The following is a 263-nucleotide window of genomic DNA, read 5'->3' as shown; positions in this document are numbered from 1 at the left end:
GCTATCGTCGATTAATTTAATTGATTAAATAAACAAATGAATAAATAAATAAATGAACAAAACAAATAAACAAATAAAATAAAAGGAAATAGAATAAAATAAAGGATTAAAGGTATTCATCAGGTACTATGAACTCACGGAAGAGATACGAAGCGTAACAGAAGAGGTATAAAGACAGAAGCCTTCACGATATGTCTTATCCATCACCGTGTTGATTGTCCATTTTCATGAAAATGAGAGAAAGAGAACGAGTCTGAAGAATG

Source organism: Oratosquilla oratoria, chromosome 5 (assembly GCF_046742065.1).
Source record: "Oratosquilla oratoria isolate Oo_2021 chromosome 5, ASM4674206v1, whole genome shotgun sequence".
NCBI classification, from domain to species: Eukaryota; Metazoa; Arthropoda; class Malacostraca; order Stomatopoda; family Squillidae; genus Oratosquilla; species Oratosquilla oratoria.
The sequence above is the reverse complement of the archived record's forward strand: the minus strand, read 5'-3'. Positions refer to the sequence as shown.